The sequence below is a fragment of the Mastomys coucha genome, unplaced genomic scaffold (assembly GCF_008632895.1).
Source record: "Mastomys coucha isolate ucsf_1 unplaced genomic scaffold, UCSF_Mcou_1 pScaffold6, whole genome shotgun sequence".
Taxonomy (NCBI): domain Eukaryota; kingdom Metazoa; phylum Chordata; class Mammalia; order Rodentia; family Muridae; genus Mastomys; species Mastomys coucha.
In genome coordinates, this window is record NW_022196912.1 from 43,235,015 (window position 1) to 43,244,406 (window position 9,392).

A 9,392-nucleotide genomic window follows, 5' to 3' on the forward strand; every position below is an offset into this window, starting at 1 on the left:
GTATTTCAGCCAGAGGGATTAAAATGTGTGATAAGGGTGAGCCCCACCACAACTAGAAACAGGGTTTTTCAGCAAACAACACAATCTTGGGGTTTTTAGTGTGATCAAGCATCCTGAAATACTACTATGTCTGTCTCCATATTCCCTGTCACAATGATAATGCTAAAATATAGGGTAGCCCAAACTAAATTCTTTCATTGATATGAGTTGCCTTGCTTATATTGTCTCTTCATAGCAGTGGAATAGGGACTAAAATATTGGGCCTCAGGTACAAACATCATTGTTGACTAGTCTGATCTTGAGAGCCAGTCTTGTAGTCAGTGTTGATCTGCTTGAGCATGCAAATTTCTTTCCCTTTGTTTTTCTAGCCTGTGACACACATTTCTTCCCAGGTCATAGAAATGCTGTAAAAACCAATAAGCAAAGGAAACTAAGATAAAGATATTTGAGTATAGTTATGAAAAATTTGTTATTACTAACTATATTTATATTAAACCATAACAACAAAATCTGGATTTAGATGATTGTCACTTGAGGAACCCACTTATGTTCTAGCTGTATACTCTTTGCTATAATTTATATTCATATTTTAGTTGTTTTATGCTTGATAAAGTTTCAGTTTTTAATGCAAGTATTGGTTACTTTATTATTTAAAGGGTTAAAAAATGTACATGTAGGAGTTTTTGCTTTTATTTTTGTCTACTAATGAGGGTTACAAATCTGTGCCCGCCTGGTGAGCACTCCACATGTTGGTGCCTCCACATTTGTGCATTGTGTGGTGGTTCAGAACACCACACCTCAGAATATCACACACTGGTGGACTGGCTGAGTGGCTGGCTGTTCCCACAGGAAGTTGGGGAAAGCTAGGTGCCATTACAGTCATCTTCACACCTTCTCCTGCCCCTGTCCTGGATGCTACTGTCAGTGTTCTACCCTCTTTTGGAGAAAGAACTGCTATCTGAGGCCATTTCAGAAAAATATTATAAATAATAACTAAGATTACTATTCTATGTATACCCAATGTGTGCCTGGTGCCCATGGGAGACAGAAGAGAATGGAAGTTTTAGACGTTGTGTGGTACCACGTGCATGCTGCGAATAGGAAGAAGTTCTCCAGTTCATTTAACTCATCTGTCCAGCCTTGGTTTTACTTTTTAACTATTTTTAAACTAACCACATATTTAGTGAAGGACACTTGGCTGTGTCCTACTTTCTGTGACGCTTCTGTGAAAAGTCAGTGTCCCTGCTCTCAGGCCTGTCTCACTGCCCTCTGAGCAGCTCTTTTTCTCTTAACCCTTGTGCTTAAAGCCAATGTTAAAATCTTTATGACACACAATTCTGCTTTGAAAAGTCCTAAATTTAATCCTACACTAGCTCACTGTACCCTGAACCTAGAACTCACAATGTCAAAATGAGAGTAGTTAACTCCATAACTGCTTCACTGTGAGCTCCTTTACAGTATAACATGCCTCCAGTACCTTACCTCTTCCAGCAAAGCCAATTCCTCCTAACCTTACCCAAGCAATTCTGCCTACCGGGCTTTCAGATATCGGAACCGTTGTGTGCTACTGTCATCCAAACCACCACAACCATCAACCATATCATTCCAGAACATGAGTGAGTTTATATTTAAAGGCCCTTATGGTCTTCTGTGTCCTGAGTGCTACACATCATTGCAAGGAGACAAGTGAGTTACATTGGGAAAGATTGAAACCAGTATATGTTGGCTTTTGATGCTTATTCTTCTTACAAAGCCATCAAGGTTGATACTTGAGGGTTTGTGATGTTAGTGAACTCTAATCATTTGCTATAGTTAAGCACTACCAATGAATTATGTTCACACCCTACTACTGCCCCCTCTTCCAGTAGGAACTGGGTTTAAGAACACTGATGGCTATACATACTCAAAAACTATCCAGACAAGAGCAGCTGGGCTCTTCCACAACATTTGTTTTAGATAGGAATCATAAATACTCTTTACTGATGAGTGACATTCCAAACATTCTAAAACACCCTCACAGGCAAGCTTCTCCTCTTCTAATCCCCCTTTTCTGTTCTTACTTTAGAATGCTTAGAAATGACGAGATCTTATTGTTTCCTTGCACCTTTGCAGATTCCTGCATCTTTCTGAAGCCAGAGTGCAGGTAGGTTGACAGGCTGCCCTCACTGAAGCTATGGAATCCTACAAAGCATCACTTCTATCATGGCCCTCACTTCACAGACAGTGAAGCTTGGCGTTTGGGATCATGGGAATGACTGGTGTTTTGATGTCCTCGATCCTATAGTAGCTGGCTGGATAGGAATATGGAATGGACATTTGGGGACTCAAATGACCTTCAAGGCACCTAATGCTTTTCATACTGAAGATTAAGGTGTGCCCACAATGGGCTTAGCCATCAATTGGACTGTATTAATACTATTTTAAACTATGGAATTCATATTCTCTCCATTGGGTCTGTGTTACTTTTTTAGTCACAGACTCACTATATTTTCACAGATCTAATTAGCTTTTGTTGGACATGCGCTTGTTGGTGAGTTTGTACATCCCAAAGCATGACCTAGTGAGAGCACTCTCTATGTTTGCAGTTGTTAATAGGTGATTTCTTGATGTCTATAAGAAACGAACCCACACTATGTGCATGTTGTATGGTATGGTCTGCCACTGAGCTACACTCTTATCCCTTTAAAGATGTAGAAAGATGTAGAAAGGTCTATGAGCCAAAGGTTCTCTGAGGTGCCTAATGCTTATATTTTTTTTTTGTGGAACATTCTGAGGGTTGAAGGTCAAAGGGTGATGTGTCCACAGTAAATGAACAAGGAACATAGTAAGGGCTGTTTGTCTGGATCCTTTCTGTGGCCTCAGATGATAGTTCTTCCTCCAAAAGAGGGAGGGACACTAACTACAGCATCTAGGACAGGTGCAGGAGAAAGTGTGAGAATGACTGTATGCCACTTAGCTTCCCCCAACTTCCTGTGGGAAACAATCACTCAGCCAGTCCACCAGTGTGTGACTTTCTAAGGTGTGGTATATTTAACCACCACACAATGCCCAAAGATGGAGACCTCAGTGTATGTAATGCTCACCAGGTGAGCACAGGCCTGGAATCCCTACTTCTTGGGAGCCTAAGGAAGAAGGATGGTGAGTTTCTCAAAGGTCTATCTGCCTCGGAGATAAGAGTGAGTTCAAGGTCAGCCTGGCAGCTGGCTCAGATCCCATCTCCAAATATTAAGACCTAGGAAAAAACTGGGCATATGGCTAAGTAGTGGAGGGTAGCCACCGAATATATGAGGTGCTGCTCTACCCTGTGTGTGGTGTGCGTTTGTGTGTGTGTGCATGTGTGTGTGTGTGTGTGTGTGTGCGTGTGCGTGTGTGTGCGTGTGCGTGTGTGCGTGTGTGTGCGTGTGTGTGTGTGTGTGTGCGTGTGTGTGTGTGTGTGTGTGTGTGTGTGTGTGTGTGTGTGTGTGTGTGTGTGTGTGTGTGTGTGTATTTCTGTAAATACAGAAATCCTGGGAAAGAGCAGGATGGTTTAAAGCCTTAGCTATGGAAGCTGGGGACTGTGTTCATCTACCTGTACTTCCTTTCTGCTGATGTGTACCTTCCATGTAAATAACACTGAGATCAGATCATTAGAATTCCATCCTAATTTCAACCCACCACATATTTTTATGTCATGGTTTCACTCCTTTTTTTTTTTTACAGGCTTAATGTCACTGTTCACAGATATTTGTCAGCTGTGATTTTATTGTCCTTTCAGTCTCAGAATGATTGATTAAGACAGATATTAACTGATTAAAGATGAACATTAACTATGGCATACTTCTAAACTACAAAAAGAAGATTTTTTTTCTGAAAAATTTTGAGGGATAATCTACATGAAAATTTTGAGAGACAATATACATTGGACTAATCCATGTTATAATATCTTCATGGACTCTGATACTATAAATAACACTATAGGTTATTATTGACTAAAAAAATACTATGAAACATTGTAACATCCTATGAAGGTGACACTGTAGATGGTTACGTTTTTGGTTTAACTAAAAATGGATTTTGTTCTACTGTATGGCCACAGAAGAAGAAGTAATGACAGCTGAGAGTATAGTTTGAATCTGCATATCAGTGCCAATCACTAAAATTAATAATAATAATAATAATAATAATAATAATAATAATAAATTTAATCAACTAGAACCAAACTCCTCAAATCTTGAATTTTTAAATTACCTAAGAGTCTCCTCCAACTCAACCTTGGCCCCCTCACTACACAGCTGCCTATGATTTCCCTCTGGTCCAGGTAACGAGCATTTGTTCCTGATTAGCTGACTGTGGTAAACACCAAATCAGAGCTGTTCTTCTGCCTGCAGAGCCCACATCTCCACAGAGGGAATTCATCTGACCACATGCTGCTTTTTCCACAGTCACTTGTATTTAAATCAGAGTCACAGCCCCTTTCTTCAGTTCTTTCTTTCCCTGCCCCCTTCTGCAGGCCTAGTATATTTTTCTAAGCATTCGCAATGTTAATTGGAGTTACATGTGTGTGCTCAGAGCTGATGGAGGTTCCAGATGTGACTTTTGTAGGCAAGGCTTTGTGAACAGACCCCCCACCCCCACCTCACCCATCATATTTCAAATGCTATTTTTCTGCAAAAGATATCTTCAATTAGGGGGATTCCAATGGACTCAGGCATTTTTAGGATCAAACATGACATGAAATATAAAATTACATCTGTATTCACTATTAGATCATCAGAGTTTGGTTCTTAATTTTCCCTTACTTTTTGCTTTACAAATTCAGAGGAGTTTAAGTAAGCAATTTCAGAGAACAAATCTCTGCTCCTCACTTTAAAACCACCCTGTCCTCTCTGGCTTCATTGTAAATCGATGACAGTGCCAGGAATCATGGAAGGATGAAAATATGTTAAAAATTGTGCAACCTGCCGGATGTTAATTTTATTTGTGTCTGTATCTAATTTTATGTGCGTATGTGTTGTTTACCTGTATATATGTTATGTGTATGTATGTATGTATGTGTGTATGTATTATGTATGTGTGTGTTTGTGTGTTTGCATGTGCTTGTTCCAGATACTAGCTGGGGAAGGAAACACAAATTAGACAAAAGCTCTGTGGAAGGAGTGCTGGTGCAATGAAAGCTCTGTGGGAGGAAGGAGTGCTGGTGCAATGAAAGCTCTGTGGAAGGAGTGAGTGCTGGTGCAATGAAAGCTCTGTGGAAGGAGTGAGTGCTGGTGCAATGAAAGCTCTGTGGAGGGAGTGCTGGTGTAATGAAAGCTCTGTGGAAGGAGTGCTGGTGCAATGGAAGCTCTGTGGAAGGAATGCTGGTGCAATGGAAGCTCTGTGGGAGGAAGGAATGCTGGTGCAATGGAAGCTCTGTGGGAGGAAGGAGTGCTGGTGCAATGGAAGCTCTGTGGAAGGAGTGCTGGTGTAAGAAAGCTCTGTGGAAGGAAGGAGTGCTGGTGCAATGAAAGCTCTGTGGAAGGAAGGAGTGCTGGTGCAATGGAAGCTCTGTGGAAGGAGTGCTGGTGCAGTGAAAGCTCTGTGGAAGGAGTGCTGGTGTAATTAACCCTCATTTGCTACAGGTCCATGCAAAAGCACAGTTGTATTTCTGTGGTCACAGGGCTAAGGCTGCTTTTATTTGTCAAGAATTCTCACATTTCTTAAACCAATGGATCTTGAGTTTCTTTACCGGAATCTCACAAAGCCCTGTTCTCGGTAACAAAGGACACTCTTGGATTTTTCAGGACATGCATCTTTATGTCACATGGCTCAAAAACAGATTTCAGATTCATCAGGTTTTGTGGAAAATGGAATAAATAATATCACAGAACGAATCATGTCATGCTTACAAATCCAGTGAGGTGCCAATGGGGGAGACGTTCGTTTCATTCAGTCAGGAAGAGAATTCACCATCAGTCACCATCCTACCTTTCCACACTGTAAGCTCAGTTCTTAGCCATTTGTGGGCTCATTGTAGCTGTGAGCCTGGTTCGACTTCACTGGCAAAGGCAGATGCCAAAACAAGTCATTATCATGATTATTTTGGTTCAAGATTTGGTTCCTTTTGCAGGGAACACATTTATTCTATTTTTGGCCTTAGTCTCCATTCACTATGTACAACAGAATAAAATATCTATAGTGCATATTTGTGAATACCAGGATACTTACAAATATGCTAATCTGATGTATTCTTGTCCTGTTTGACTCTTTCTTCTTGGTTTTTTTTTTTATGACCTTCCTTTTTATTTTTTGGGGGAGGGGATGCACAATAAGTAACATGAAGATTGAAAGTAACATGCAAGTAACATCATGTATTTTATAGAAAGAAGCAAATTTTGCACTCCCCAACATTTTGATAAGAAAATATCCAGTTAGAAAAAATATCCAGTCTAAAATCCAAAAATAAAATGAACTGTGATGGTAGATTGTATTTCATGGGCTTGTTTTGATCCATTAATCAGCCTCAGACCAGAAATTCTTCATGTCCATATTTCAATGCCAATATTGATGTGAATTGTGAAATTCCAGGCTGCAATGCTGAGTGAGGTGCCTATTTCATTCTTATTAACTGAAATACTTTAAAAACCAAAGTGGTTAGACGTAATAATTTTATTAGTCGGTAATAGTTATTTTATTAACATTTTCCTCCAAGGATTTCTCACCCCTGCCTGATGATGAGGGTTCTGCGATTTCAGACAGTATGATGGATGCTACTTTTCTATGACAAGAATTTTAACAGCCCTTCTTCAGCACTCAATGCACACCCAATTATGCATCTGAGCTGGTAACCTTGAATTTATGTTGCCATGGTGACAAACTGGTCATGCATTATGGATTATCATTGAAATTCTACACCCCTACCTAGCATAATGGGAGTTGGGGACTTAATCAAATCAGCCATTCTATGCGGCACACACTGAAGAACTACTCTTATTGTTCGGGGGCCAGGCAAGGAAGCAGGCCTGATGGGATGGCAGCTGTACCGCGGCAGCCTGATAGATGGCCCTTCTATACATCTGTGAACGTATAGACACATGGTGTTCAGTGCCTGCCATTTCCAGCTTAGGCAGCAGCTGGTCGGATAACCTCTGCTGTCTCACCTTGTTGTCACGGAGTGCTGAACAGAGACTGAGACTGTATGCAGGGACGTTGACACTGAATTTATATTGCATGGCAGAGAGGAAAGGATGAATGCAGACTTGGGGCAGGAGGGATGGCGAGAGGCTGGGAGGGGCAGGTGTTTGGATGGGCCAGGCTAAGGGTGGCCAGAGCCTGGCACTGAACTAACATTGGTCGATTTCATTATGTAAGAAAACAGACACATCAATGGGGCGGGCTTTGCTTTGGACAAGCCAGTTTGCTGTGTTTTCAAAGCCCAGAAATTCCAGACAGAACTGTACTTCCTACATGGGCTAAGCATCTTCTTGTCCTGTAGGTAAGCATTATCATAGACAGCTTGTTACAAACAAATGAGCAAACAACCTAACAACTTAAGGTCAAAGAAGCAAGTTGCTAACAGAGCAGTATGTAGCCAGGGAGGGGAGCCCATTGCCTGCATAGCTCCTTTCTTCCAGGGACAAAGTGGGTGTGGACTAGTGACACACAGGAGCTTCTAGGGTGTTTTGTTTTGTTTTTTGTTTTGTTTTTCTCTTTTTTGTGGGGGAGGGGTCATGAATGGACTTACTAAATGATATTTCTGCTATCAATTGTCGAATGAATGCTGTGATTCAAACCGGCAGAGGTTTTGAGCAGGACTTCAAGATCTAGAAATCTCAGGGTCTGTGTGAATACTTGTCAATCACGATTGAACAATTCTAATTATGCTGTTCCTTTTCTGCCCCTTCCTCTGATCAGTCCATTTCATGTTTATCACCAAGGTCACTTAACACCCCTGGAAGCCCCGTCCCTGCATAAGCAAGGGTTCTAGCCATTTCTTTCCTGGGACATTTTCTATGCTCTTGATTATATCATTCTGTTTCCCCCTATTTATTTCCCACAACTTTTCAACCTTAACACTGAAAATCAGACATTTGGTTCAGAAGGCTTCTTCATGCGTGCAAGCAGAGAGACCTTTTGTCAATATTTCATGAGAGTTTGGGTGTCTTTCCTAGTGCAGTGGGGCTCGCTCACCACAGAATGAGCAAAACGTCTCATTCGAGGAAATGTGTCTTGACCCAAGAGATGAAATCAGCTCTGGAGAAACCAGTGCACCTTTCAAGGTCGTGCTTAGCTGACTAGGGAGCATCCCAGAGAGGTCCTGAGACAGGAAAAAATTGTTAAGAACCGATCAAGTCTGTGGCCAGGAAGGAGCTGGCTCTTTAAAAGTCTTAAAAATCAGGTCAATACTATACAGCTCCCAGGGACCCATGATTGACAGGGGTAGATGCATAGAAAAATGTGCAAATTGAAGAATACTTAAAATTTTTCTTTTTGTACTGTTCTCACAGGCTGCCTCTACATCCATACTCAATAGAGATATTATTTTAGGATACAAAATGTTATTAAATGATACATTAAAAATAAAGTACATGCCATGAAATTAAGTATTTGAATGGGAAAGACAGGTGGGTAGTATGCGACTGTTAGGAGCCTTTGAGGGATCCTGCTTGTATCTTGGGGGTGCAGGGATGCTGTTTATTTCAAATGAGTGGAGAGCAATGTTCTCTGGAATTTTCTCTCTCCACACATGCACAGGCAACAGCATTAATAGATTATTACAGAAATTGTTTTCTTTCATTTCCTGTTCTTTTCCTCTGAGGTTGCACTTAGTGATTCATTTGATTTTTTTCCTTCCAGAAGTTTAACAGCAGAGCAGCATGCAAGCATCTGTCTAGCACTTCAAGTTCTAAACATGTATTTTAAATTTCCTATGAAATGAAGCGATGGACTCAGCCATTTCCATAAACATATAATGTCTTTAAAATGTGCAAGATCAAAGACAGCACTGCCTGTTTTGTTAAAAAAAAATAGCCAGCAAATTGTTATCTTACCTCACAAAGGGTCTCTAAATAAGAATGTTAGTTATATTTTATGAAAAGTCTACTTTTAGTTTTTGTGAAATTTCAAGGACACGGTTTGTTTAATTTATATAATGAATAATCCATGTACTCCATGTACAGAAAAGCAACTTAATCCATAAAATTATGGAAGTTGAGAAGCATGTGTTCCAATAAAGCCAAGGTCCATTGACTGGAGTGTGAGTGTCAGCACACGGTTTAAAGCAAGCATCTTGTCAATCGCAGAGACTGAAGCCCAGACCTGACAGTCATTTAGAATCAAAGAATCTGCTTTATTGGCTTATTGTGGCTTTGGCTATGCCCATCCATCAACTCTGTTATATGGTCCTATGGGAACTAACTATCCCATACTTAGCTTAT